This window comes from Theropithecus gelada, chromosome 3 (assembly GCF_003255815.1).
Source record: "Theropithecus gelada isolate Dixy chromosome 3, Tgel_1.0, whole genome shotgun sequence".
Lineage (NCBI taxonomy): Eukaryota > Metazoa > Chordata > Mammalia > Primates > Cercopithecidae > Theropithecus > Theropithecus gelada.
This window is the reverse complement of record NC_037670.1, coordinates 25,852,780-25,860,440: the sequence shown is the minus strand read 5'-3', so window position 1 is coordinate 25,860,440 and position 7,661 is coordinate 25,852,780. Positions and strand designations below refer to the sequence as shown.

Sequence of the window (7,661 nt, the reverse complement as noted above, 5' to 3'; positions counted from 1 at the left end):
CCACAAGTGATCCGCCTGCCTCGGCCTCGCAAACTGCTGAGATTACAGGCATGAACCACCGCGCACGGCCCCAGCTTCCGTTTTTTAATATTATGTATCTTTATTTTCCTGGCACGTAGGCGGTGGGTCATTAGAAGCCTTTCTCCACACGCAGGTCCTAGTCACCTGTACTTTCTAGCGGCTGGTAGGCCCTGCGGCTCTGCCCCTAACACGGGCGTGGGGCACGCGGCCAGGAGCCCGTGGAAGGGGTACAGGGCGCGCGAACCCAGGATCTCAGGCCGCGTCGGCCGCGCGTGCGCACTGACAGCCGGGCCGAGCCAGCCCAGGTCCCGCAGGGAAGAACGCGAGCCGCGCGGGGAGGCGGCGCTGCCCTGGGCCGCGAGGTCCCTATGGCTGCCCCACCGGAAGCCCCACCCCCTTCTGGTAGCTGGAAGCGGTTTTCCGGCCGTCCCGGCTGCAGCCCAGCGGCCAGGCCTTTGGACACGGCTGTTCCCCGGCAGTGTCCGGGCGTGGACTGCCAGACCCTCGCCCGGCCCCAGCACGCCTCCGGCGAGCGCCCACCCCCTGCGCTGGCCCGCAGCGCCCCGACTCACTTCTGAGGCCGAGATGCGGCCGCTCCTGCTCCGGGTGGTCGCCCGCGAATCCCTGCCGCGCCGCAGTGCGCCCCCTCGCGGCCCGCCTGGTGGTGCAGCCGGGCTTTCAGCGCAGGGCCCCGGGGCCGCCCGGCCGCCTCCTGCCCTGGCCGCGGTGCCGCGCCCTCGGGGACGCGGGCCCTTCGCCGCTAGCCAGCTTCTGCCTCTCGGCCACCGGTCCTCTCTCGCCCAAGCTGCCTGGGAGGCGCGCCTCTGCCGCCGCCTTGCCGCTCTCGCTCCAGCCTCGCCCACTCCTGCGGCCTTACAGGGCCGAACCTCACCCTGCTCTGCGGAAGGCAGGCCTCCACCTTCCCTCCACGCCTTCCTCCCTGACCGGCACCATGCATCGCGTTGCCCTTTCCAGCATCGACGACCTATTCCCCAGTGCTCTGACACCAGCTGAATTAGTGCGAACCTACTCGTTCAGGGATTAGCCCAGAGAGACTGCCCGCCCTTCACCAGCCACAAGCGGGGTGCCCAGAATGTCCACATTTCTACATTTCTACCCTGCCCACTAGAAACTGAGGGATTGCCACAGCTCCCCTGAGGTTCATCAATTCCCTGGGACGACACAGAACTCAGGGAGACACTTTACTGTTAGAAGATTATTGTAAAGGACACAACTCGGGAACAGCCAAGTGGAAGAGATGCGCGGCGCGGGGGTTGAAGGGCGGGAGTGCAGCCCTCACAGCACCTCTGTGTGCCCACCTGCCTGGAAGCTCTCTGCACCCTGTTTAAGGGATTTGTATCCAGGATTCATTATGTCATTGGCCATTGGTGATTGAATTCAACCTCCAGCCCCTTTCCCTTCCCGCAAGGGGAGTAGGGATATGTTGGGACTGAAAGCTACAACCCTCTGATCACATGGTGTGTTGCACCAGCCCCACCCTGAATCCATCCTAGAGCCCACAAATAGCCACCTCATTAGCATAAACTGTGATTTGATTAAGGAACTCATGAATAACAAAAACACTCCTATCGCCTAGGAAATTCCAGGAGGTTTAGGAGTGCTGTGTCAGGAACTGGGGACAAAGACCGAATAGATTTTTTACACCAAACTCCCTAAACCAATAACCCAGTCTAATCGTGAGAAAAACATCAGACAAATCCCAGCAGAGGGGCCATTGTACGAAATAGGGAGCCAACCTAAACTCGGCCAAGGTTGTGAATGTTGTCAGAATCAAAATGGTGGAGTCATTTGTGTTAAAAGAGAGAGAGGGGAAAAAATGACAAATAGAGTTGGGGAAAGCCATGAAGAGGATTCTTCGTAAATGCCTGATGTCACAAATGCTCATGAAAGACCAACACCGTCCACAGAGGCCATGTCAGCCTTCCCAAAAGAAGACTCCTGCCAGGACATCTGCCCAGCAATAGCCTGTCCAACCTCAGACTGGTATCACCCTGATGGATACTTGTTGCTGAGGCTAATGATCAAAAACAATATGTAGTCCTCCTCATTTTTTCTTTAAAAACCTTTGTCTTCCTTTACCTCCCTGAATACACACATAGCTTAATATGGCCCACATGGTCCCATTGCAATGCCCTGTTCCCAAGTACCATTTTCTTTTAGAGAACCTCTCTGTTTGTTATGGAGGTTGGCAAGGTCACCAAAACCAAAGAGAGTGTGAGGAACTGCCCCAGCCAAGAGTCATCTAAGGAGACATGATGGTTAAATATAAGTGGTGTGCTCAATGGGATCCTGGAACAGAAAAAGGACATTGGGAGAAAATGGAGGAAATTTAAATAATATACCAATAATATCAATAATATAATGTACCAATGTTGGTGTATTAATTGTTAACAAATGTGCCATACTAATGAAAGATACAAATATGAGGAAACTGGTTTATGGGAACTCTCTGCACTATCTTGCAAATTATCTGTAAATCTAAAACTACTCTAAAAATAATGCTTTAAAAAAAAATTAGGGCTCAGTGTCGTGGGCACACCTGTAATCCCAGCACTTTGGGAGGCCAAGGTAGGAGGATCACTTGGGCCCAAGAGTTTCAGGACCAGCCTAGGTAACACAGTGAGACCCCATCTCTTAAAAAAAAAAAAAAAAAAAAAATAGCCAGGCATGGCAGTGTGCGCCTGTAGTCCCAGCTACGTGGGAGGCTGAGTGAGGAGGATCTCTCGAGCTTAGGAGGTCAAGGCTGCAGTGAGTCGTGATGACGCCACTGCACTCCTGCCTGGGCAACAAAGCAAGACCCTGTCTCAGAAAAGACAAGAATCATAAATAAATAAACAAGTAAACTAGAAATAAGCCAGATGTGGTGATGCATGCCTATAATCAGTTATTTGGGAGGCTGTGGTGGGAGGATAGCTTGAGCCCAGGAGTTCAAGACCAGCCTAAGCAGCATGGCAAGACTCCCTCTGAAAATAAAAGGAAAAACAATTACAAAGATTTAAAAGCCCTTCAATTTTGAGGATCCACCTTCTAAACGGCAGAGGGAGAAAGGGCGTAAATTGAGTGACATTCACTGGAATTAGGAGATCCAGAGTGGAAATTTCCAGAAATCCTGGTGAGAAGAAAGGAATAGCCATAGCAGGCCCTGAGTATAGAGAGCTTCCCAGCCAGATCAGATCCATCCCATCCTTCTCCCACCTCCACTCTCCCTCCCCTGGCACCAAGGGGGTCTGCAGAGGGAGCAGAAACCTTCAAACACTCCCCTTCCTGCAGACAGGCAGCCCCAGCCCTGACCACAGCTGGCTGGACTTGGAATGAAGCTTGAAGGACTGATACATATCTAGGACTGGACACACTAGTTTCTGAATTGAGAAGAAGTTTGTGATTTAAAGTGATCTTGGCCGGGCGCAAATGGCTCACACCTGTAATCCCTGCCCTTTGAGAGGCTCAGGCGGGCAGATCACCTAAGATCGGGAGATTGAGACCAACCTGGCCAACACAGCGAACCCCCATCTCTACTAAAAATACAAAAATTAGCCGGGCATGGTGGCGTGCACCTGTAATCCCAACTACTCAGGAGGCTGAGACAGGAGAATCACTTGAGCCCAGGAGGTGGAGGTTGCAGCGAGCCAAGATTTCACCAATGCACTCCAGCCTGGGCAATGGAGCAAGACTCATCTCAAAACAAGCAAACAAATAAAGTGACTTTAAGATTGTCCCCAACCTAACATGAGCAGAAAAGTTTTGGGTCTGTGTTATGAGTTCAATTGTACCCTCCTGAAAAAGCTATGTTAAAGTCCTAAAGGCTCGCATACTTGAGAATATGACCTCCTTTGGAAACAAGATCATTGCACATATAATTAGTTAAGATGAGGTCACACTCACCTAATATGCCTGGCGCCTTTATAATCAAATGGATATATGGCGACAGAGACACTGGGAGAATGCCACGTGACGACAAAGGCAGAGGATGGCCTGATGCTGCAAACCACTGAAGCGAGGAAGAAGTGAGGAAGACCTGAGGAAGGATCCCCCACAGGTTTCAGAGGGAGCACGCCCTGCTGCCACCTTGATTTTGAACTTCTAGGCTGGAGAATTGTGAGACAAACTTCTGTTATTTTAAGCCACCCTATTTGTAGTACTTTGTTGCAGGGGCCCTGGGAGTCTAATTCAGCCCTATTAGCGTTTTCATGGGGGCAAGTGAATATACTCTCTACTGGATACATTTTAGAGATGATAGAAGATAAAGCTGTGTTTGTCACACCCTGTGAGTTATGGGTACAATGTACCAGTTACTCAACTGTCCTGTGGTCTAAATCTCTTTAAGGGACCAAGGAAGCTTACCAGGCCCCTGGTAAGGAAACCTAGGCCCGTAGGTGGTACCAAAACAAAAGGGACCCCACACAGTGGTGAAAACCTCCAGCACACCTTCTGGAAACTTGCCCTGCAGATACGGTCATCTGTGTGCAAAATGGTGTAAGTGTGTACAAGGTTATTCACTGAGGCGTTGTTTGCAATAACAGAAGGTTGGAAACCACTACACATCCAATAGGTATGGAAGGCAAATAAGTACTTGTACTCCATGCACTGGAAGACTGTGCAGCTTGGCCGGCCATGATGGCTCACGCCTGTAATCCAAGCACTTTGGGAGGCCAAGGCGGGTGAATCACAAGGTCAGGAGTTCGAGACCAGCCTGACCAACATGGTGAAACCCCCATCTCTACTAAAAACACAAAAAATTAGGCAGGCTGGTGGTGCGCGCCTGCAATCCCAGCTACGCGGGAGACTGAGGCAGGAGAATCGCTTCAACCCGGGAGGCGGAGGTTGCGGTGAGCCGAGATCGCGCCACTGCACTTCAGCCTCGGCGACAGAGCGAGACTGCGTCTCAAAAAAAAAAAAAAAAAAAAAAGACCGTGCAGCTCTTAAAAACTGAGAGGAAGCGACGCCCGGTAAGACTGCGGCGGCGCAGCGCGTGCATTGTTGCGGATCCGGGACGGTGGCCCGGGGGCGTCTTGGTCTTCCTCACCGCTGCGAAATCGCGTCACCTACAGCTGCTGGCGGGTTCAGGAGGTGCTGAAGCACGCCAAGCACTTCCGGCGGAGGAGTGGGTGAGGGGGAAATTGCTGCTACAGGTTGGCGGTCAGAGCCGGGACTCGAGCCTTTGTGAAATGCACCAAAGCCCGAAACCTGAAGAAGAGGATCACGAGGACCCTCTGGATTAATCGAATTACAGCTGCTACCCAGTCACACGGCCCGACGTATCCAGCGTTCACTGGCAATTTAATTAAGTGCCAGGTGGAGCGGAAAGTCCTAGCGGATCTGGCCATCTACGAACCAAAGACTTGTAAATCTTTGGCTGCCTTGGCCAATAGGAGGCGACAGGAAGAATTTGCTGCTGCCTTAGGGAATGGGAAGGAGCCCGAAGGCATTTTTTTCCAGAATGGTGCAGTATCACTGAGGACCGTTGCTGTATTGATTATGAAAAGACACAGAGTAATTTGCAATTTATTTTATTTGTACTTGTGTTTATCCACAATTCCAGTAACAGGCATGAGGGAAGGCCCCTTCTCTCTGGGACAGAGCCTCACAGATGACTTCCGTGTTTCGTGTGAATGAAACTCAAACATTGTTCAAAAAAAAAAAAAAAAAAAAAAATTTGGGAGGAAGCAAGAAAGAAAAAGAGTAAGGGAGCTCTTTGTATACTAACAGAGAAACAGAAATATCTGGAATACAGTAACCTGCCTTTTGTGTAAAAGGCAGGGAGGCTGATAAGAAAATAATATAACTGTATTTCAGCCGGGTGGGGTGGCTCACACCTGTAATCCCAGCACTTTGGGAAGCCAAGGCAGGCAGATCATCTGAGGTCAGGAGTTCCAGACCAGATTGGCCAACGTGGTGAAACCCGTCTCTACTAAAACTACAAAAATTAGACAAGTGTGGTGGTGCACGCCTGTAATCCCAGCTACTCAGGAGGCTGAGACAGGAGGATCGCTTGAACCTGGGAGGCGGAGGTTGCAGTGAGCTGAAACCGTGCCACTACATTCCAGCCTGGGCAACAAGAATGAAACTTTGTCTCCAGGAAAAAAAAAAAAAAAAAAAAAAGAAAGTAATTGTATTTAGCCAGGTGTGGTAGCATCTTCCCATATAGTCTCAGCTGCTTGGGAGGCCAAGGCAGGAGGATCACCTGAGCCCAAGAGTTCTAGTCCAGCCTGGGCAACATAGTAAGACCCCCATCACTACAAAAAGAAAAAGAAAATCTAACTGTATTTACGTATATTTGCATAAAGGACCCTACAGCATGCACTAGAAGCTTTTAAGAGTGAGGGGACATGGGGGAATGGAATGGTGGCAGCAGGGAAGGGGACTTTTCACATATCACTTTTTATGCTGTTCTATTTTTGAACCATGTTAACACATGATCTACTAATAAAATGAAATTAAAAGTAAGGAGAATGTCCAGAGAGCAGATTTCCTATAATGAGGGGCACTTTGGATTTACTGATTAACAAGTGACTATGGAAATCCTAGAATGCTAAACTAAGAGGTTAAGAGTTGATTTGGGAATCACTGGATGTTTTGAGCCAGGAAGTAGCGTCAGGAAGAATCATCTGAAGGGAGTGTATAGTCTAGATCAGAAGGAGGAGAGACCCAAATGGGAAGGCTGTGGCCCTATTCAGGTGTGAAATGATGAGGCAAGGAACAATGATGGCAGTGAGCTGGAAATAGAGGTTTTCAAGAAAAATCTACACACCAAAAAAGACCAGCTGGCCAGGCGCGGTGGCTCACACCTGTAATCCCCGCACTTTGGGGGGTCAAGGTGAGTGGATTACTTGAGGTCAAGGATTCAAGCCAGCCTGGCCAACATAGTGAAACCTGGTCTCTACTAAAAATACAAAAATTAGCCAAGTATGGTGGCGCACGCCTGTAATCCCAGCTACTCAGGAAGCAGAGGCAGGAGAATCACTTGAACCAGGAAGGTGGAGGTTGCAGTGAGCCGAGATTGCACCACTGCACTCCAGTCTGGGCAACAGAGCAAGACTCCATCTCAAAACAAAAACAAAAACAAAAACAAACAGCTGAACTTCTTACATATCAATTGCATGCTGCTTGAAATAAATGGGTCACAGAAGAAATTTTTGTCACATAGGTGTGTCTACTTGCTTTTGGCATATAAAATATTGTGAAGGCTGCTTACATTTTAGACCTTTATATTGACCTGGATTTGGAATTTACAATGACATCATAATGTATATTTCAGCTTCCCAGACAATAGACTGGCTAGTTTGATTTTCTCTTCTATGTCCTTATGCTTAGGCACACCATTTTAGAGTTGTTTGCTAAACTTACCAATTTCTTTTTTCTTTTTTTTTTTTTTTTGGAGATGGAGTTTCACTCTTGTTGCCCAGGTTGGAGTGCAATGGCGCAATCTCGGTTCAAGGCAACCTCTGCCTCCTGAGTTCAAGCGATTCTCCTATCTCAGCCTCACAAGTAGTTGGGATTACAAGTGTGCACCACTACACACAGCTAATTTTGTATTTTTAGTAGAGATGGGTTTCTCCATGTTGGTCAGGCTGGTCTCAAACCCCCGACCTCAGGTGATCCGCCCACCTCGGCCTCCCAAA

The 7,661-nt window shown here is 49.7% G+C and overlaps 1 pseudogene; it reads left to right on the top strand.

The window, feature by feature from the left end:
* The first annotated feature begins 606 nt into the window (after positions 1-606).
* On the top strand, positions 607-5,497 carry LOC112621565 (annotated as a pseudogene).
* The last annotated feature ends 2,164 nt before the right edge of the window (positions 5,498-7,661 follow it).